Raw genomic sequence first — 21,849 nt, 5'->3', positions numbered from 1 at the left:
CCTTATGTACAATGGAATATCACTCAGCCATGAAATCAATGTCATAAGGCTAGTAGCAGCATGATGAGTGGATTTAGGTACAACGATTCTAAGTGAAATAAGTCACACAGAAAAGGACACTTCTCATAAGGTATCACTTATAGAGGGAATGTAAAAACCGTTACACTTGAACTGAATTACAAAACAGAACAGAGTCACACATGCAGAAAACACACTATGGCTGCTTAACGGGAAAGGTGAGGTGGGGTGATACATAAAACAAGGGTTTCAAATTAGCTCAGATACCGTTCCATAAACCCAATATGTAATAGACAAGACCTACTCCTTGCTCAGAGAACTGGTCTCGACACGCCCTATTCACCGCCAAGAATATATCTGACTAGTAATAATCTTAAAACCTATGTATTGATATCTCTCTGTCAGTGTGTCAAGTGGGTGTAAAGCGGCATAAACACAGCAGTGAAAAGCAGCTAAACCCCATTATAAAAATAAATTACTTTGAAAAACCCATGAAACAAAGACAGTGAAAGAGAGCGAAATTCTTACACAATGCGTTCAGGGGCTGTGATGCAACCTGGATTGACCATATCTAGACCCACAGCTGGATGAGACATAAGGGTGGACACTCTTGGGGCTGAGAGGTGTGGTGAGGTTGGGTGAGCAAACGCAGACCCTTTAAAGGAATACTGCGTGGTACCCATCGCATGGGTCCCAAATCTCCAGGTTCAAGGGCATATTCCTACATCGAAAACATGCATGAGCAAACAAAAAGATGGTACACCATGTGATGGGGAAAGGTTTCTAAAACGCACCTCATTTCTCTTCTCTTTGTGCCCGGGGTCGCCATTCCAGGTGCTTTCCTAGCAATCTCCCTACTTGGAGCAACAGCACCTTTAACCTCCTGTTCCGTACAGGTTGCAATTTGTCCTGAGGATGAACGGGAAGACGGGGAACCAGTGAGAGACTAGCTCTTGTTGTTGGAACAGGCGCAGGTCACTCTATTTTCCCATCAGGAAGAAGAATTAACCACAGGCTCATCCTCCCCCCCGGAACCAGAACAGGGCCTGAAGCCATCCAGTGCTTTTGTGGCCAGCTCCCAAAAAAGCGAGTTGTAAAATGGAGCTTCAGGGCACTGCAATTCACAAACCTGCAGAGTTATAAATGATAACTCTCGTCCACAAATATATTGAGGGAAGGCAAAGAAGAGGATTTGAAATCAAGGCAGAATTGCAGGAAACAGATTTCAGGAGGTAGATTCGAATCACCTTTAAAGCACATGAAAAGCGGCAAAACGTTGACAATGATTCCCTTTTTGGCCAACCAAGCAACCTGGAAAGGCAAATCAGTGCTACAAAGAAGACTCGCTACCCATCGGTCAAAAGGGCCATGCTGAAAAAAGTCTCAAAACCAGAAATGCAGGACAGGCCATGGAGAAATGGGAGCCTTGCTACACTGATGGGCGGGATGTAAATTGCCAACAGCCACTCTGGAGAAGTGTACGGTGTGTCCTGAAACATCTAAAAAACACAGCTTAGAGAGCATAGGGCACTTCCACTCATGGGGGTATAAATTGGGAAAATGAAAAATCAGCAAGACACAAGCAGCCCAAAGTTTAGAGCTGCTCTGTGGACAAGGACCTCCACTTCATTCCACCTTCAATATCCCAGGAAAGAGAAAAATGGATAAAGAAGTTGTGGTCCTTATGTACAATGGAATATCACTCAGCCATGAAATCAATGTCATAAGGCTAGTAGCAGCATGATGAGTGGATTTAGGTACGACGATTCTAAGTGAAATAAGTCACACAGAAAAGGACACTTCTCATAAGGTATCACTGATAGAGGGAATGTAAAAACCGTTACACTTGAACTGAATTACAAAACAGAACAGAGTCACACATGCAGAAAACACACTATGGCTGCTTAACGGGAAAGGTGAGGTGGGGTGATACATAAAACAAGGGTTTCAAATTAGCTCAGATACCGTTCCATAAACCCAATATGTAATAGACAAGACCTACTCCTTGCTCAGAGAACTGGACTCAACACGCCCTATTCACCGCACAAGAATATATCTGACTAGTAATAATCTTAAAACCTATGTATTGATATCTCTCTGTTAGTGTGTCAAGTGGGTGTAAAGCGGCATAAACACAGCAGTGAAAAGCAGCTAAACCCCATTATAAAAATAAATTACTTTTACAAACCCATGAAACAAAGACAGTGGAAGAGAGAGAAATTCTTACACAATGCGTTCAGGGGCTGTGATGCAACCTGGATTGACCATATCTAGACCCACAGCTGGATGAGACATAAGGGTGGACACTCTTGGGGCTGAGAGGTTTGGTGAGGTTGGGTGAGCAAACGCAGACCCTTTAAAGTAATACTGCGTGGTACCCATTGCACGGGTCCCAAATCTCCAGGTTCAAGGGCATATTCCTACATCGAAAACATGCATGAGCAAACAAAAAGATGGTACACCATGTGATGGGGAAAGGTTTCTAAAACGCACCTCATTTCTCTTCTCCTTGTGCCCGGGTTCGCCATTCCAGCCGCTTTACTAACAATCTCCCTACTTGGAGCATCAGCACCTTTAACCTCCTGTTCCGTACAGGTTGCAATTTGTCCTGAGGATGAACGGGAAGACGGGGAACCAGTGAGAGACTAGCTCTTGGTGTTGGGACAGGCACAGGTCACTCTATTTTCCCATCAGGAAGAAGAATTATCCACATGCTCATCCTCCCCCCCGGAACAAGATCAGGGCCTGAAGCCATCTAGTGCTTTTGCGGCCAGCTCCCAAAAAAGCGAGTTGTAAAATGGAGCTTCAGGGCACTGCAATTCACAAACCTGCAGATTTATAAATGATAACTCTCGTCCACAAATATATTGAGGGAAGGCAAAGAAGAGGATTTGAAATCAAGGCAGAATTGCAGGAAACAGATTTCAGGAGGTAGATTCGAATCGCCTTTAAAGCACATGAAAAGCGGCAAAACGTTGACAATGAGGCCCTTGGCCAAAAAGGGCGTATGCGTTTTTTCCTGAATATATTCAGGAAAAAACGCATACGCCCTTTTTGGCCAACCAAGCAACCTGGAAAGGCAAATCAGCGCTACAAAGAAGGCTCGCTTCCCATCGGTCAAAAGGGCCATGCTGAAAAAAGTGTCAAAACCAGAAATACAGGAAAGGCCATGGAGAAATGGGAGCCGTGCTACACTGATGGGCGGGATGTAAATTGCCAACAGCCACTCTGGAGAAGTGTACGGTGAGTCCTGAAACGTCTAAAAAGCAAAGCTTAGAGAGCATAGGGCACTTCCACTCATGGGGGTATACATTGGGAAAATTAAAAATCAGCAAGACACAAGCACCCCAAAGTTTAGGGCTGCTCTCTTGACAAGGACCTCCACTTCATTCCACCTTCAATATCCCAGGAAAGAGAAAAATGGATAAAGAAGTTGTGGTCCTTATATACAATGGAATATCACTCAGCCATGAAATCAATGTCATAAGGCTAGTAGCAGCATGATGAGTGGATTTAGGTACGACGATTCTAAGTGAAATAAGTCACACAGAAAAGGACACTTCTCATAATGTATCACTGATAGAGGGAATGTAAAAACCGTTACACTTGAACTGAATTACAAAACAGAACAGAGTCACACATGCAGAAAACACACTATGGCTGCTTAACGGGAAAGGTGAGGTGGGGTGATACATAAAACAAGGGTTTCAAATTAGCTCAGATACCGTTCCATAAACCCAATATGTAATAGACAAGACCTACTCCTTGCTCAGAGAACTGGACTCAACACGCCCTATTCACCGCACAAGAATATATCTGACTAGTAATAATCTTAAAACCTATGTATTGATATCTCTCTCTTAGTGTGTCAAGTGGGTGAAAAGCGGCATAAACACAGCAGTGAAAAGCAGCTAAACCCCATTATAAAAATAAATTACTTTTACAAACCCATGAAACAAAGACAGTGGAAGAGAGAGAAATTCTTACACAATGCGTTCAGGGGCTGTGATGCAACCTGGATTGACCATATCTAGACCAACAGCTGGATGAGACATAAGGGTGGACACTCTTGTGGCTGAGAGGTTTGGTGAGGTTGGGTGAGCAAACGCAGACCCTTTAAAGGAATACTGCGTGGTACCCATCGCATGGGTCGCAAATCTCCAGGTTCAAGGGCATCTTCCTACATCGAAAACATGCATGAGCAAACAAAAAGATGGTACACCATGTGATGGGGAAAGGTTTCTAAAACGCACCTCATTTCTCTTCTCCTTGTGCCCGGATTCGCCATTCCAGCTGCTTTACTAATAATCTCCCTACTTGGAGCATCAGCACCTTTAACCTCCTGTTCCGTACAGGTTGCAATTTGTCCTGAGGATGAACGGGAAGACGGGGAACCAGTGAGAGACTAGCTCTTGGTGTTGGGACAGGCACAGGTCACTCTATTTTCCCATCAGGAAGAAGAATTATCCACAGGCTCATCCTCCCCCCCGGAACCAGATCAGGGCCTGAAGCCATCTAGTGCTTTTGCGGCCAGCTCCCAAAAAAGCGAGTTGTAAAATGGAGCTTCAGGGCACTGCAATTCACAAACCTGCAGATTTATAAATGATAACTCTCGTCCACAAATATATTGAGGGAAGGCAAAGAAGAGGATTTGAAATCAAGGCAGAATTGCAGGAAACAGATTTCAGGAGGTAGATTCGAATCGCCTTTAAAGCACATGAAAAGCGGCAAAACGTTGACAATGATGCCCTTGGCCAAAAAGGGAGTATGCGTTTTTTCCTGAATATATTCAGGAAAAAACGCATACGCCCTTTTTGGCCAACCAAGCAACCTGGAAAGGCAAATCAGGGCTACAAAGAAGACTCTCTACCCATCGGTCAAAAGGGCCATGCTGAAAAAAGTCTCAAAACCAGAAATGCAGGACAGGCCATGGAGAAATGGGAGCCTTGCTACACTGATGGGCAGGATGTAAATTGCCAACAGCCACTCTGGAGAAGTGTACGGTGTGTCCTGAAACATCTAAAAAACACAGCTTAGAGAGCATAGGGCACTTCCACTCATGGGGGTATAAATTGGGAAAATGAAAAATCAGCAAGACACAAGCACCCCAAAGTTTAGGGCTGCTCTGTTGACAAGGACCTCCACTTCATTCCACCTTCAATATCCCAGGAAAGAGAAAAATGGATAAAGAAGTTGTGGTCCTTATGTACAATGGAATATCACTCAGCCATGAAATCAATGTCATAAGGCTAGTAGCAGCATGATGAGTGGATTTAGGTACAACGATTCTAAGTGAAATAAGTCACACAGAAAAGGACACTTCTCATAAGGTATCACTTATAGAGGGAATGTAAAAACCGTTACACTTGAACTGAATTACAAAACAGAACAGAGTCACACATGCAGAAAACACACTATGGCTGCTTAACGGGAAAGGTGAGGTGGGGTGATACATAAAACAAGGGTTTCAAATTAGCTCAGATACCGTTCCATAAACCCAATATGTAATAGACAAGACCTACTCCTTGCTCAGAGAACTGGTCTCGACACGCCCTATTCACCGCCAAGAATATATCTGACTAGTAATAATCTTAAAACCTATGTATTGATATCTCTCTGTCAGTGTGTCAAGTGGGTGTAAAGCGGCATAAACACAGCAGTGAAAAGCAGCTAAACCCCATTATAAAAATAAATTACTTTGAAAAACCCATGAAACAAAGACAGTGAAAGAGAGCGAAATTCTTACACAATGCGTTCAGGGGCTGTGATGCAACCTGGATTGACCATATCTAGACCCACAGCTGGATGAGACATAAGGGTGGACACTCTTGGGGCTGAGAGGTGTGGTGAGGTTGGGTGAGCAAACGCAGACCCTTTAAAGGAATACTGCGTGGTACCCATCGCATGGGTCCCAAATCTCCAGGTTCAAGGGCATATTCCTACATCGAAAACATGCATGAGAAAACTAAAAGATGGTACACCATGTGATGGGGAAAGGTTTCTAAAACGCACCTCATTTCTCTTCTCTTTGTGCCCGGGGTCGCCATTCCAGCTGCTTTCCTAGCAATCTCCCTACTTTGAGCAACAGCACCTTTAACCTCCTGTTCCGTACAGGTTGCAATTTGTCCTGAGGATGAACGGGAAGACGGGGAACCAGTGAGAGACTAGCTCTTGTTGTTGGAACAGGCACAGGTCACTCTATTTTCCCATCAGGAAGAAGAATTAACCACAGGCTCATCCTCCCCCCCGGAACCAGAACAGGGCCTGAAGCCATCCAGTGCTTTTGCGGCCAGCTCCCAAAAAAGCGAGTTGTAAAATGGAGCTTCAGGGCACTGCAATTCACAAACCTGCAGAGTTATAAATGATAACTCTCGTCCACAAATATATTGAGGGAAGGCAAAGAAGAGGATTTGAAATCAAGGCAGAATTGCAGGAAACAGATTTCAGGAGGTAGATTCGAATCGCCTTTAAAGCACATGAAAAGCGGCAAAACGTTGACAATGATTCCCTTTTTGGCCAACCAAGCAACCTGGAATGGCAAATCAATGCTACAAAGAAGACTCGCTACCCATCGGTCAAAAGGGCCATGCTGAAAAAAGTCTCAAAACCAGAAATGCAGGACAGGCCATGGAGAAATGGGAGCCTTGCTACACTGATGGGCGGGATGTAAATTGCCAACAGCCACTCTGGAGAAGTGTACGGTGTGTCCTGAAACATCTAAAAAACACAGCTTAGAGAGCATAGGGCACTTCCACTCATGGGGGTATAAATTGGGAAAATGAAAAATCAGCAAGACACAAGCAGCCCAAAGTTTAGAGCTGCTCTGTTGACAAGGACCTCCACTTCATTCCACCTTCAATATCCCAGGAAAGAGAAAAATGGATAAAGAAGTTGTGGTCCTTATGTACAATGGAATATCACTCAGCCATGAAATCAATGTCATAAGGCTAGTAGCAGCATGATGAGTGGATTTAGGTACGACGATTCTAAGTGAAATAAGTCACACAGAAAAGGACACTTCTCATAAGGTATCACTGATAGAGGGAATGTAAAAACCGTTACACTTGAACTGAATTACAAAACAGAACAGAGTCACACATGCAGAAAACACACTATGGCTGCTTAACGGGAAAGGTGAGGTGGGGTGATACATAAAACAAGGGTTTCAAATTAGCTCAGATACCGTTCCATAAACCCAATATGTAATAGACAAGACCTACTCCTTGCTCAGAGAACTGGACTCAACACGCCCTATTCACCGCACAAGAATATATCTGACTAGTAATAATCTTAAAACCTATGTATTGATATCTCTCTCTTAGTGTGTCAAGTGGGTGTAAAGCGGCATAAACACAGCAGTGAAAAGCAGCTAAACCCCATTATAAAAATAAATTACTTTGAAAAACCCATGAAACAAAGACAGTGAAAGAGAGCGAAATTCTTACACAATGCGTTCAGGGGCTGTGATGCAACCTGGATTGTCCATATCTAGACCCACAGCTGGATGAGACATAAGGGTGGACACTCTTGGGGCTGAGAGGTTTGGTGAGGTTGGGTGAGCAAACACAGACCCTTTAAAGGAATACTGCGTGGTACCCATCGCATGGGTCGCAAATCTCCAGGTTCAAGGGCATCTTCCTACATCGAAAACATGCATGAGCAAACAAAAAGATTGTACACCATGTGATGGGGAAAGGTTTCTAAAACGCACCTCATTTCTCTTCTCCTTGTGCCCGGGTTCGCCATTCCAGCCGCTTTACTAACAATCTCCCTACTTGGAGCATCAGCACCTTTAACCTCCTGTTCCGTACAGGTTGCAATTTGTCCTGAGGATGAACGGGAAGACGGGGAACCAGTGAGAGACTAGCTCTTGGTGTTGGGACAGGCACAGGTCACTCTATTTTCCCATCAGAAAGAAGAATTATCCACAGGCCCATCCTCCCCCCCGGAACCAGATCAGGGCCTGAAGCCATCTAGTGCTTTTGCGGCCAGCTCCCAAAAAAGCGAGTTGTAAAATGGAGCTTCAGGGCACTGCAATTCACAAACCTGCAGATTTATAAATGATAACTCTCATCCACAAATATATTGAGGGAAGGCAAAGAAGAGGATTTGAAATCAAGGCAGAATTGCAGGAAACAGATTTCAGGAGGTAGATTCGAATCGCCTTTAAAGCACATGAAAAGCGGCAAAACGTTGACAATGATGCCCTTGGCCAAAAAGGGCGTATGCGTTTTTTCCTGAATATATTCAGGAAAAAACGCATACGCCCTTTTTGGCCAACCAAGCAACCTGGAAAGGCAAATCAGGGCTACAAAGAAGACTCGCTACCCATCGGTCAAAAGGGCCATGCTGAAAAAAGTCTCAAAACCAGAAATGCAGGACAGGCCATGGAGAAATGGGAGCCTTGCTACACTGATGGGCGGGATGTAAATTGCCAACAGCCACTCTGGAGAAGTGTACGGTGTGTCCTGAAACATCTAAAAAACACAGCTTAGAGAGCATAGGGCACTTCCACTCATGGGGGTATAAATTGGGAAAATGAAAAATCAGCAAGACACAAGCACCCCAAAGTTTAGGGCTGCTCTGTTGACAAGGACCTCCACTTCATTCCACCTTCAATATCCCAGGAAAGAGAAAAATGGATAAAGAAGTTGTGGTCCTTATGTACAATGGAATATCACTCAGCCATGAAATCAATGTCATAAGGCTAGTAGCAGCATGATGAGTGGATTTAGGTACAACGATTCTAAGTGAAATAAGTCACACAGAAAAGGACACTTCTCATAAGGTATCACTTATAGAGGGAATGTAAAAACCGTTACACTTGAACTGAATTACAAAACAGAACAGAGTCACACATGCAGAAAACACACTATGGCTGCTTAACGGGAAAGGTGAGGTGGGGTGATACATAAAACAAGGGTTTCAAATTAGCTCAGATACCGTTCCATAAACCCAATATGTAATAGACAAGACCTACTCCTTGCTCAGAGAACTGGTCTCGACACGCCCTATTCACCGCCAAGAATATATCTGACTAGTAATAATCTTAAAACCTATGTATTGATATCTCTCTGTCAGTGTGTCAAGTGGGTGTAAAGCGGCATAAACACAGCAGTGAAAAGCAGCTAAACCCCATTATAAAAATAAATTACTTTGAAAAACCCATGAAACAAAGACAGTGAAAGAGAGCGAAATTCTTACACAATGCGTTCAGGGGCTGTGATGCAACCTGGATTGACCATATCTAGACCCACAGCTGGATGAGACATAAGGGTGGACACTCTTGGGGCTGAGAGGTGTGGTGAGGTTGGGTGAGCAAACGCAGACCCTTTAAAGGAATACTGCGTGGTACCCATCGCATGGGTCCCAAATCTCCAGGTTCAAGGGCATATTCCTACATCGAAAACATGCATGAGCAAACAAAAAGATGGTACACCATGTGATGGGGAAAGGTTTCTAAAACGCACCTCATTTCTCTTCTCTTTGTGCCCGGGGTCGCCATTCCAGGTGCTTTCCTAGCAATCTCCCTACTTGGAGCAACAGCACCTTTAACCTCCTGTTCCGTACAGGTTGCAATTTGTCCTGAGGATGAACGGGAAGACGGGGAACCAGTGAGAGACTAGCTCTTGTTGTTGGAACAGGCGCAGGTCACTCTATTTTCCCATCAGGAAGAAGAATTAACCACAGGCTCATCCTCCCCCCCGGAACCAGAACAGGGCCTGAAGCCATCCAGTGCTTTTGTGGCCAGCTCCCAAAAAAGCGAGTTGTAAAATGGAGCTTCAGGGCACTGCAATTCACAAACCTGCAGAGTTATAAATGATAACTCTCGTCCACAAATATATTGAGGGAAGGCAAAGAAGAGGATTTGAAATCAAGGCAGAATTGCAGGAAACAGATTTCAGGAGGTAGATTCGAATCACCTTTAAAGCACATGAAAAGCGGCAAAACGTTGACAATGATTCCCTTTTTGGCCAACCAAGCAACCTGGAAAGGCAAATCAGTGCTACAAAGAAGACTCGCTACCCATCGGTCAAAAGGGCCATGCTGAAAAAAGTCTCAAAACGAGAAATGCAGGACAGGCCATGGAGAAATGGGAGCCTTGCTACACTGATGGGCGGGATGTAAATTGCCAACAGCCACTCTGGAGAAGTGTACGGTGTGTCCTGAAACATCTAAAAAACACAGCTTAGAGAGCATAGGGCACTTCCACTCATGGGGGTATAAATTGGGAAAATGAAAAATCAGCAAGACACAAGCACCCCAAAGTTTAGAGCTGCTCTGTTGACAAGGACCTCCACTTCATTCCACCTTCAATATCCCAGGAAAGAGAAAAATGGATAAAGAAGTTGTGGTCCTTATGTACAATGGAATATCACTCAGCCATGAAATCAATGTCATAAGGCTAGTAGCAGCATGATGAGTGGATTTAGGTACGACGATTCTAAGTGAAATAAGTCACACAGAAAAGGACACTTCTCATAAGGTATCACTGATAGAGGGAATGTAAAAACCGTTACAGTTGAACTGAATTACAAAACAGAACAGAGTCACACATGCAGAAAACACACTATGGCTGCTTAATGGGAAAGGTGAGGTGGGGTGATACATAAAACAAGGGTTTCAAATTAGCTCAGATACCGTTCCATAAACCCAATATGTAATAGACAAGACCTACTCCTTGCTCAGAGAACTGGACTCAACACGCCCTATTCACCGCACAAGAATATATCTGACTAGTAATAATCTTAAAACCTATGTATTGATATCTATCTGTTAGTGTGTCAAGTGGGTGTAAAGCGGCATAAACACAGCAGTGAAAAGCAGCTAAACCCCATTATAAAAATAAATTACTTTTACAAACCCATGAAACAAAGACAGTGGAAGAGAGAGAAATTCTTACACAATGCGTTCAGGGGCTGTGATGCAACCTGGATTGACCATATCTAGACCCACAGCTGGATGAGACATAAGGGTGGACACTCTTGGGGCTGAGAGGTTTGGTGAGGTTGGGTGAGCAAACGCAGACCCTTTAAAGTAATACTGCGTGGTACCCATTGCATGGGTCCCAAATCTCCAGGTTCAAGGGCATATTCCTACATCGAAAACATGCATGAGCAAACAAAAAGATGGTACACCATGTGATGGGGAAAGGTTTCTAAAACGCACCTCATTTCTCTTCTCCTTGTGCCCGGGTTCGCCATTCCAGCCGCTTTACTAACAATCTCCCTACTTGGAGCATCAGCACCTTTAACCTCCTGTTCCGTACAGGTTGCAATTTGTCCTGAGGATGAACGGGAAGACGGGGAACCAGTGAGAGACTAGCTCTTGGTGTTGGGACAGGCACAGGTCACTCTATTTTCCCATCAGGAAGAAGAATTATCCACATGCTCATCCTCCCCCCCGGAACAAGATCAGGGCCTGAAGCCATCTAGTGCTTTTGCGGCCAGCTCCCAAAAAAGCGAGTTGTAAAATGGAGCTTCAGGGCACTGCAATTCACAAACCTGCAGATTTATAAATGATAACTCTCGTCCACAAATATATTGAGGGAAGGCAAAGAAGAGGATTTGAAATCAAGGCAGAATTGCAGGAAACAGATTTCAGGAGGTAGATTCGAATCGCCTTTAAAGCACATGAAAAGCGGCAAAACGTTGACAATGAGGCCCTTGGCCAAAAAGGGCGTATGTGTTTTTTCCTGAATATATTCAGGAAAAAACGCATACGCCGTTTTTGGCCAACCAAGCAACCTGGAAAGGCAAATCAGGGATACAAAGAAGACTCGCTACCCATCGGTCAAAAGGGCCATGCTGAAAAAAGTCTCAAAACCAGAAATGCAGGACAGGCCATGGAGAAATGGGAGCCTTGCTACACTGATGGGCGGGATGTAAATTGCCAACAGCCACTCTGGAGAAGTGTACGGTGTGTCCTGAAACATCTAAAAAACACAGCTTAGAGAGCATAGGGCACTTCCACTCATGGGGGTATAAATTGGCACAATGAAAAATCAGCAAGACACAAGCACCCCAAAGTTTAGGGCTGCTCTGTTGACAAGGACCTCCACTTCATTCCACCTTCAATATCCCAGGAAAGAGAAAAATGGATAAAGAAGTTGTGGTCCTTATGTACAATGGAATATCACTCAGCCATGAAATCAATGTCATAAGGCTAGTAGCAGCATGATGAATGGATTTAGGTACAACGATTCTAAGTGAAATAAGTCACAGAGAAAAGGACACTTCTCATTAGGTATCACTTACAGAGGGAATGTAAAAACCGTTACACTTGAACTGAATTACAAAACAGAACAGAGTCACACATGCAGAAATCACACTATGGCTGCTTAACGGGAAAGGTGAGGTGGGGTGATACATAAAAGAAGGGTTTCAAATTAGCTCAGATACCGTTCCATAAACCCAATATGTAATAGACAAGACCTACTCCTTGCTCAGAGAACTGGTCTCGACACGCACTATTCACTGCCAAGAATATATCTGACTAGTAATAATCTTAAAACCTATGTATTGATATCTCTCTGTTAGTGTGTCAAGTGGGTGTAAAGCGGCATAAACACAGCAGTGAAAAGCAGCTAAACCCCATTATAAAAATAAATTACTTTGAAAAACCCATGAAACAAAGACAGTGAAAGAGAGCGAAATTCTTACACAATGCGTTCAGGGGCTGTGATGCAACCTGGATTGACCATATCTAGACCCACAGCTGGATGAGACATAAGGGTGGACACTCTTGGGGCTGAGAGGTGTGGTGAGGTTGGGTGAGCAAACGCAGACCCTTTAAAGTAATACTGCGTGGAACCCATCGCATGGGTCCCAAATCTCCAGGTTTAACGGCATCTTCCTACATCGAAAACATGCATGAGAAAACAAAACGATGGTACACCATGTGATGGGGAAAGGTTTCTAAAACGCACCTCATTTCTCTTCTCTTTGTGCCCGGGGTCGCCATTCCAGCTGCTTTCCTAGCAATCTCCCTACCTGGAGCAACAGCACCTTTAACCTCCTGTTCCGTACAGGTTGCAATTTGTCCTGAGGATGAACGGGAAGACGGGGAACCAGTGAGAGACTAGCTCTTGTTGTTGGAACAGGCACAGGTCACTCTATTTTCCCATCAGGAAGAAGAATTTACCACAGGCTCATCCTCCCCCCCGGAACCAGAACAGGGCCTGAAGCCATCCAGTGCTTTTGCGGCCAGCTCCCAAAAAAGCGAGTTGTAAAATCGAGCTTCAGGGCACTGCAATTCACAATCCTGCAGAGTTATAAATGATAACTCTCGTCCACAAATATATTGAGGGAAGGCAAAGAAGAGGATTTGAAATCAAGGCAGAATTGCAGGAAACAGATTTCAGGAGGTAGATTCGAATCGCCTTTAAAGCACATGAAAAGCGGCAAAACGTTGACAATGATTCCCTTTTTGGTCAACCAAGCAACCTGGAAAGGCAAATCAGTGCTACAAAGAAGACTCGCTACCCATCGGTCAAAAGGGCCATGCTGAAAAAAGTCTCAAAACCAGAAATGCAGGACAGGCCATGGAGAAATGGGAGCCTGGCTACACTGATGGGCGGGATGTAAATTGCCAACAGCCACTCTGGAGATGTGTACGGTGAGTCCTGAAACGTCTAAAAAGCAAAGCTTAGAGAGCATATGGCACTTCCACTCATGGGGGTATACATTGGGAAAATTAAAAATCAGCAAGACACAAGCACCCCAAAGTTTAGGGCTGCTCTCTTGACAAGGACCTCCACTTCATTCCACCTTCAATATCCCAGGAAAGAGAAAAATGGATAAAGAAGTTGTGGTCCTTATATACAATGGAATATCACTCAGTCATGAAATCAATGTCATAAGGCTAGTAGCAGCATGATGAGTGGATTTAGGTACGACGATTCTAAGTGAAATAAGTCACACAGAAAAGGACACTTCTCATAAGGTATCACTTATAGAGGGAATGTAAAAACCGTTACACTTGAACTGAATTACAAAACAGAACAGAGTCACACATGCAGAAAACACACTATGGCTGCTTAACGGGAAAGGTGAGGTGGGGTGATACATAAAACAAGGGTTTCAAATTAGCTCAGATACCATTCCATAAACCCAATATGTAATAGACAAGACCTACTCCTTGCTCAGAGAACTGGACTCAACACGCCCTATTCACCGCACAAGAATATATCTGACTAGTAATAATCTTAAAACCTATGTATTGATATCTCTCTGTTAGTGTGTCAAGTGGGTGTAAAGCGGCATAAACACAGCAGTGAAAAGCAGCTAAACCCCATTATAAAAATAAATAACTTTTACAAACCCATGAAACAAAGACAATGAAAGAGAGAGAAATTCTTATACAATGCGTTCAGGGGCTGTGATGCAACCTGGATTGACCATATCTAGACCCACAGCTGGATGAGACATAAGGGTGGACACTCTTGGGGCTGAGAGGTTTGGTGAGGTTGGGTGAGCAAACGCAGACCCTTTAAAGTAATACTGCGTGGTACCCATCGCATGGGTCCCAAATCTCCAGGTTCAAGGGCATCTTCCTACATCGAAAACATGCATGAGAAACCCTGAAGATGGTACACCATGTGATGGGGAAAGGTTTCTAAAACGCACCTCATTTCTCATCTCCTTGTGCTCGGGTTCGCCATTCCAGCCACTTTACTAGCAATCTCCCTGCTTGGAGCATCAGCACCTTTAACCTCCTGTTCCGTACAGGTTGCAATTTGTCCTGAGGATGAACGGGAAGACATGGAACCAATGAGAGACTAGCTCTTGGTGTTGGGACATGCAGAGGTCACTCTATTTTCCCATCAGGAAGAAGAATTAACCACAGGCTCATCCTGCCCCCCGGAACCAGAACAGGGCCTGAAGCCACCCTGCGCTTTTGCGGCCATCTCCCAAAAAGGCGAGTTGTAAAATGGAGGTTCAGGGCACTGCAATTCACAAACCTGCAGAGTTATAAATGATAACTCTCGTCCACAAATATATTGAGGGAAGGCAAAGAAGAGGATTTGAAATCAAGGCAGAATTGCAGGAAACAGATTTCAGGAGGTAGATTCGAATCGCCTTTAAAGCACATGAAAAGTGGCAAAACGTTGACAATGATGCCCTTGGCCAAAAAGGGCGTATGCGTTTTTTCCTGAATATATTCAGGAAAAAACGCATACGCCCTTTTTGGCCAACCAAGCAACCTGGAAATGCAAATCAGCGCTACAAAGAAGACTCACTACCCATCGGTCAAAAGGGCCATGCTGAAAAAAGTCTCAAAACCAGAAATGCAGGACAGGCCATGGAGAAATGGGAGCCTTGCTACACTGATGGGCGGGATGTAAATTGCCAACAGCCACTCTGGAGAAGTGTACGGTGTGTCCTGAAACATCTAAAAAACACAGCTTAGAGAGCATAGGGCACTTCCACTCATGGGGGTATAAATTGGGAAAATGAAAAATCAGCAAGACACAAGCACCCCAAAGTTTAGGGCTGCTCTGTTGACAAGGACCTCCACTTCATTCCACCTTCAATATCCCAGGAAAGAGAAAAATGGATAAAGAAGTTGTGGTCCTTATGTACAATGGAATATCACTCAGCCATGAAATCAATGTCATAAGGCTAGTAGCAGCATGATGAGTGGATTTAGGTACGACGATTCTAAGTGAAATAAGTCACACAGAAAAGGACACTTCTCATAAGGTATCACTTATAGAGGGAATGTCAAAACCGTTACACTTGAACTGAATTACAAAACAGAACAGAGTCACACATGCAGAAAACACACTATGGCTGCTTAACGGGAAAGGTGAGGTGGGGTGATACATAAAACAAGGGTTTCAAATTAGCTCAGATACCGTTCCATAAACCCAATATGTAATAGACAAGACCTACTCCTTGCTCAGAGAACTGGACTCAACACGCCCTATTCACCGCACAAGAATATATCTGACTAGTAATAATCTTAAAACCTATGTATTGATATCTCTCTGTTAGTGTGTCAAGTGGGTGTAAAGCGGCATAAACACAGCAGTGAAAAGCAGCTAAACCCCTTTATAAAAATAAATTACTTTTACAAACCCATGAAACAAAGACAATGAAAGAGAGAGAAATTCTTATACAATGCGTTCAGGGGCTGTGATGCAACCTGGATTGACCATATCTAGACCCACAGCTGGATGAGACATAAGGGTGGACACTCTTGGGGCTGAGAGGTTTGGTGAGGTTGGGTGAGCAAACGCAGACCCTTTAAAGTAATACTGCGTGGTACCCATCGCATGGGTCCCAAATCTCCAGGTTCAAGGGCATCTTCCTACATCGAAAACATGCATGAGAAACCCTGAAGATGGTACACCATGTGATGGGGAAAGGTTTCTAAAACGCACCTCATTTCTCATCTCCTTGTGCTCGGGTTCGCCATTCCAGCCACTTTACTAGCAATCTCCCTGCTTGGAGCATCAGCACCTTTAACCTCCTGTTCCGTACAGGTTGCAATTTGTCCTGAGGATGAACGGGAAGACATGGAACCAATGAGAGACTAGCTCTTGGTGTTGGGACATGCAGAGGTCACTCTATTTTCCCATCAGGAAGAAGAATTAACCACAGGCTCATCCTGCCCCCCGGAACCAGAACAGGGCCTGAAGCCACCCTGCGCTTTTGCGGCCATCTCCCAAAAAGGCGAGTTGTAAAATGGAGGTTCAGGGCACTGCAATTCACAAACCTGCAGAGTTATAAATGATAACTCTCGTCCACAAATATATTGAGGGAAGGCAAAGAAGAGGATTTGAAATCAAGGCAGAATTGCAGGAAACAGATTTCAGGAGGTAGATTCGAATCGCCTTTAAAGCACATGAAAAGTGGCAAAACGTTGACAATGATGCCCTTGGCCAAAAAGGGCGTATGCGTTTTTTCCTGAATATATTCAGGAAAAAACGCATACGCCCTTTTTGGCCAACCAAGCAACCTGGAAATGCAAATCAGCGCTACAAAGAAGACTCACTACCCATCGGTCAAAAGGGCCATGCTGAAAAAAGTCTCAAAACCAGAAATGCAGGACAGGCCATGGAGAAATGGGAGCCTTGCTACACTGATGGGCGGGATGTAAATTGCCAACAGCCACTCTGGAGAAGTGTACGGTGTGTCCTGAAACATCTAAAAAACACAGCTTAGAGAGCATAGGGCACTTCCACTCATGGGGGTATAAATTGGCAAAATGAAAAATCTGCAAGACACAAGCACCCCAAAGTTTAGGGCTGCTCTGTTGACAAGGACCTCCACTTCATTCCACCTTCAATATCCCAGGAAAGAGAAAAATGGATAAAGAAGTTGTGGTCCTTATGTACAATGGAATATCACTCAGCCATGAAATCAATGTCATAAGGCTAGTAGCAGCATGATGAGTGGATTTAGGTACGACGATTCTAAGTGAAATAAGTCACACAGAAAAGGACACTTCTCATAAGGTATCACTTATAGAGGGAATGTCAAAACCGTTACACTTGAACTGAATTACAAAACAGAACAGAGTCACACATGCAGAAAACACACTATGGCTGCTTAACGGGAAAGGTGAGGTGGGGTGATACATAAAACAAGGGTTTCAAATTAGCTCAGATACCGTTCCATAAACCCAATATGTAATAGACAAGACCTACTCCTTGCTCAGAGAACTGGACTCAACACGCCCTATTCACCGCACAAGAATATATCTGACTAGTAATAATCTTAAAACCTATGTATTGATATCTCTCTGTTAGTGTGTCAAGTGGGTGTAAAGCGGCATAAACACAGCAGTGAAAAGCAGCTAAACCCCTTTATAAAAATAAATTACTTTTACAAACCCATGAAACAAAGACAATGAAAGAGAGAGAAATTCTTATACAATGCGTTCATGGGCTGTGATGCAACCTGGATTGACCATATCTAGACCCACAGCTGGATGAGACATAAGGGTGGACACTCTTGGGGCTGAGAGGTTTGGTGAGGTTGGGTGAGCAAACGCAGACCCTTTAAAGTAATACTGCGTGGTACCCATCGCATGGGTCCCAAATCTCCAGGTTCAAGGGCATCTTCCTACATCGAAAACATGCATGAGAAACCCTGAAGATGGTACACCGTGTGATGGGGAAAGGTTTCTAAAACGCACCTCATTTCTCATCTCCTTGTGCTCGGGTTCGCCATTCCAGCCACTTTACTAGCAATCTCCTTACTTGGAGCATCAGCACCTTTAACCTCCTGTTCCGTACAGGTTGCAATTTGTCCTGAGGATGAACGGGAAGACATGGAACCAATGAGAGACTAGCTCTTGGTGTTGGGACATGCAGAGGTCACTCTATTTTCCCATCAGGAAGAAGAATTAACCACAGGCTCATCCTGCCCCCCGGAACCAGAACAGGGCCTGAAGCCACCCTGCGCTTTTGCGGCCATCTCCCAAAAAGGCGAGTTGTAAAATGGAGGTTCAGGGCACTGCAATTCACAAACCTGCAGAGTTATAAATGATAACTCTCGTCCACAAATATATTGAGGGAAGGCAAAGAAGAGGATTTGAAATCAAGGCAGAATTGCAGGAAACAGATTTCAGGAGGTAGATTCGAATCGCCTTTAAAGCACATGAAAAGCGGCAAAACGTTGACAATGATTCCCTTTTTGGCCAACCAAGCAACCTGGAAAGTCAAATCAGTGCTACAAAGAAGACTCGCTACCCATCGGTCAAAAGGGCCATGCTGAAAAAAGTCTCAAAACCAGAAATGCAGGACAGGCCATGGAGAAATGGGAGCCTTGCTACACTGATGGGCGGGATGTAAATTGCCAACAGCCACTCTGGAGAAGTGTACGGTGTGTCCTGAAACATCTAAAAAACACAGCTTAGAGAGCATAGGGCACTTCCACTCATGGGGGTATAAATTGGGAAAATGAAAAATCAGCAAGACACAAGCACCCCAAAGTTTAGGGCTGCTCTGTTGACAAGGACCTCCACTTCATTCCACCTTCAATATCCCAGGAAAGAGAAAAATGGATAAAGAAGTTGTGGTCCTTATGTACAATGGAATATCACTCAGCCATGAAATCAATGTCATAAGGCTAGTAGCAGCATGATGAGTGGATTTAGGTACGACGATTCTAACTGAAATAAGTCACACAGAAAAGGACACTTCTCATAAGGTATCACTTATAGAGGGAATGTAAAAACCGTTACACTTGAACTGAATTACAAAACAGAACAGAGTCACACATGCAGAAAACACACTATGGCTGCTTAACGGGAAAGGTGAGGTGGGGTGATACATAAAACAAGGGTTTCAAATTAGCTCAGATACCGTTCCATAAACCCAATATGTAATAGACAAGACCTACTCCTTGCTCAGAGAACTGGACTCAACACGCCCTATTCACCGCACAAGAATATATCTGACTAGTAATAATCTTAAAACCTATGTATTGATATCTCTCTGTTAGTGTGTCAAGTGGGTGTAAAGCGGCATAAACACAGCAGTGAAAAGCAGCTAAACCCCTTTATAAAAATAAATTACTTTTACAAACCCATGAAACAAATACAATGAAAGAGAGAGAAATTCTTATACAATGCGTTCATGGGCTGTGATGCAACCTGGATTGACCATATCTAGACCCACAGCTGGATGAGACATAAGGGTGGACACTCTTGGGGCTGAGAGGTTTGGTGAGGTTGGGTGAGCAAACGCAGACCCTTTAAAGTAATACTGCGTGGTACCCATCGCATGGGTCCCAAATCTCCAGGTTCAAGGGCATCTTCCTACATCGAAAACATGCATGAGAAACCCTGAAGATGGTACACCGTGTGATGGGGAAAGGTTTCTAAAACGCACCTCATTTCTCATCTCCTTGTGCTCGGGTTCGCCATTCCAGCCACTTTACTAGCAATCTCCTTACTTGGAGCATCAGCACCTTTAACCTCCTGTTCCGTACAGGTTGCAATTTGTCCTGAGGATGAACGGGAAGACATGGAACCAATGAGAGACTAGCTCTTGGTGTTGGGACATGCAGAGGTCACTCTATTTTCCCATCAGGAAGAAGAATTAACCACAGGCTCATCCTGCCCCCCGGAACCAGAACAGGGCCTGAAGCCACCCTGCGCTTTTGCGGCCATCTCCCAAAAAGGCGAGTTGTAAAATGGAGGTTCAGGGCACTGCAATTCACAAACCTGCAGAGTTATAAATGATAACTCTCGTCCACAAATATATTGAGGGAAGGCAAAGAAGAGGATTTGAAATCAAGGCAGAATTGCAGGAAACAGATTTCAGGAGGTAGATTCGAATCGCCTTTAAAGCACATGAAAAGCGGCAAAACGTTGACAATGATTCCCTTTTTGGCCAACCAAGCAACCTGGAAAGTCAAATCAGTGCTACAAAGAAGACTCGCTACCCATCGGTCAAAAGGGCCATGCTGAAAAAAGTCTCAAAACCAGAAATGCAGGACAGGCCATGGAGAAATGGGAGCCTTGCTACACTGATGGGCGGGATGTAAATTGCCAACAGCCACTCTGGAGAAGTGTACGGTGTGTCCTGAAACATCTAAAAAACACAGCTTAGAGAGCATAGGGCACTTCCACTCATGGGGGTATAAATTGGGAAAATGAAAAATCAACAAGACACAAGCACCCCAAAGTTTAGGGCTGCTCTGTTGACAAGGACCTCCACTTCATTCCACCTTCAATATCCCAGGAAAGAGAAAAATGGATAAAGAAGTTGTGGTCCTTATGTACAATGGAATATCACTCAGCCATGAAATCAATGTCATAAGGCTAGTAGCAGCATGATGAGTGGATTTAGGTACGACAATTCTAAGTGAAATAAGTCACACAGAAAAGGACACTTCTCATAAGGTATCACTTATAGAGGGAATGTAAAAACCGTTACACTTGAACTGAATTACAAAACAGAACAGAGTCACACATGCAGAAAACACACTATGGCTGCTTAACGGGAAAGGTGAGGTGGGGTGATACATAAAACAAGGGTTTCAAATTAGCTCAGATACCGTTCCATAAACCCAATATGTAATAGACAAGACCTACTCCTTGCTCAGAGAACTGGACTCAACACGCCCTATTCACCGCACAAGAATATATCTGACTAGTAATAATCTTAAAACCTATGTATTGATATCTCTCTGTTAGTGTGTCAAGTGGGTGTAAAGCGGCATAAACACAGCAGTGAAAAGCAGCTAAACCCCTTTATAAAAATAAATTACTTTTACAAACCCATGAAACAAAGACAGTGAAAGAGAGCGAAATTCTTACACAATGCGTTCAGGGGCTGTGATGCAACCTGGATTGACCATATCTAGACCCACAGCTGGATGAGACATAAGGGTGGACACTCTTGGGGCTGAGAGGTGTGGTGAGGTTGGGTGAGCAAACGCAGACCCTTTAAAGGAATACTGCGTGGTACCCATCGCATGGGTCCCAAATCTCCAGGTTCAAGGGCATATTCCTACATCGAAAACATGCATGAGCAAACAAAAAGATGGTACACCATGTGATGGGGAAAGGTTTCTAAAACGCACCTCATTTCTCTTCTCTTTGTGCCCGGGGTCGCCATTCCAGGTGCTTTCCTAGCAATCTCCCTACTTGGAGCAACAGCACCTTTAACCTCCTGTTCCGTACAGGTTGCAATTTGTCCTGAGGATGAACGGGAAGACGGGGAACCAGTGAGAGACTAGCTCTTGTTGTTGGAACAGGCGCAGGTCACTCTATTTTCCCATCAGGAAGAAGAATTAACCACAGGCTCATCCTCCCCCCCGGAACCAGAACAGGGCCTGAAGCCATCCAGTGCTTTTGTGGCCAGCTCCC

General features: G+C 44.2%; 1 long non-coding RNA gene across 1 annotated transcript in view; it reads right to left on the bottom strand.

The window, feature by feature from the left end:
* Nucleotides 1-21,849, bottom strand: part of LOC132358180 (uncharacterized) — a 456,965-nt gene that overhangs the window by 306,930 nt on the left and 128,186 nt on the right. The window lies entirely within an intron of this gene.

Source organism: Balaenoptera ricei (genome assembly GCF_028023285.1).
Source record: "Balaenoptera ricei isolate mBalRic1 chromosome 4 unlocalized genomic scaffold, mBalRic1.hap2 SUPER_4_unloc_14, whole genome shotgun sequence".
Classification (NCBI taxonomy): domain Eukaryota; kingdom Metazoa; phylum Chordata; class Mammalia; order Artiodactyla; family Balaenopteridae; genus Balaenoptera; species Balaenoptera ricei.
The sequence above is the reverse complement of the archived record's forward strand: the minus strand, read 5'-3'. Positions and strand labels throughout refer to the sequence as shown.